The sequence below is a fragment of the Penaeus monodon genome, chromosome 34 (genome assembly GCF_015228065.2).
Source record: "Penaeus monodon isolate SGIC_2016 chromosome 34, NSTDA_Pmon_1, whole genome shotgun sequence".
Lineage (NCBI taxonomy): Eukaryota > Metazoa > Arthropoda > Malacostraca > Decapoda > Penaeidae > Penaeus > Penaeus monodon.
In genome coordinates this window covers 25,852,020-25,852,389 of record NC_051419.1, presented here as the reverse complement: position 1 = coordinate 25,852,389, position 370 = coordinate 25,852,020, and the positions used below count along the sequence as shown (strand labels likewise).

At 32.4% G+C, this 370-nt stretch overlaps 1 protein-coding gene across 1 annotated transcript in view; it reads right to left on the bottom strand.

Moving 5' to 3' along the window:
* Positions 1-36: 36 nt before the first annotated feature.
* The window catches only part of LOC119594662, a gene marked incomplete at its 5' end in the record, with an annotated part of 5,696 nt that continues 5,362 nt past the window's right edge, over positions 37-370 (bottom strand). Inside the window, 1 exon segment of the mRNA XM_037943716.1 lies at positions 37-370.

Here is a 370-nt window from a genome sequence, read left to right as displayed (position 1 = left end):
TAAACTAATAGGAAGGGCAGTAAAATATAGCATAAGGAAACTTCTAAGCTTTATTGCAGTCATCAAGGAAAGAAAGAAATACAAGGTGATAAATCATATAAATAAACCGTATGTAGATCCTCAAAAGTCGTCAATTCTCAAACGTCATAAAATGAATACATTTGATACACCTACTGTCACCCTGTCAGTTTGTGATGTATTAGAAAGTATGCATATTTTTCCTTTTTTGGATATAGTCATGATAAAGTAGTTAGGACGTATTGGCAAATTATAGAACCTAACATGGAAAACATATATCTCGGTTAGCGTTTATAATGACGTCACCGTTCGTCATAGAAAAGTTGATATTCAAACGGGTCCAAAAAGTTAA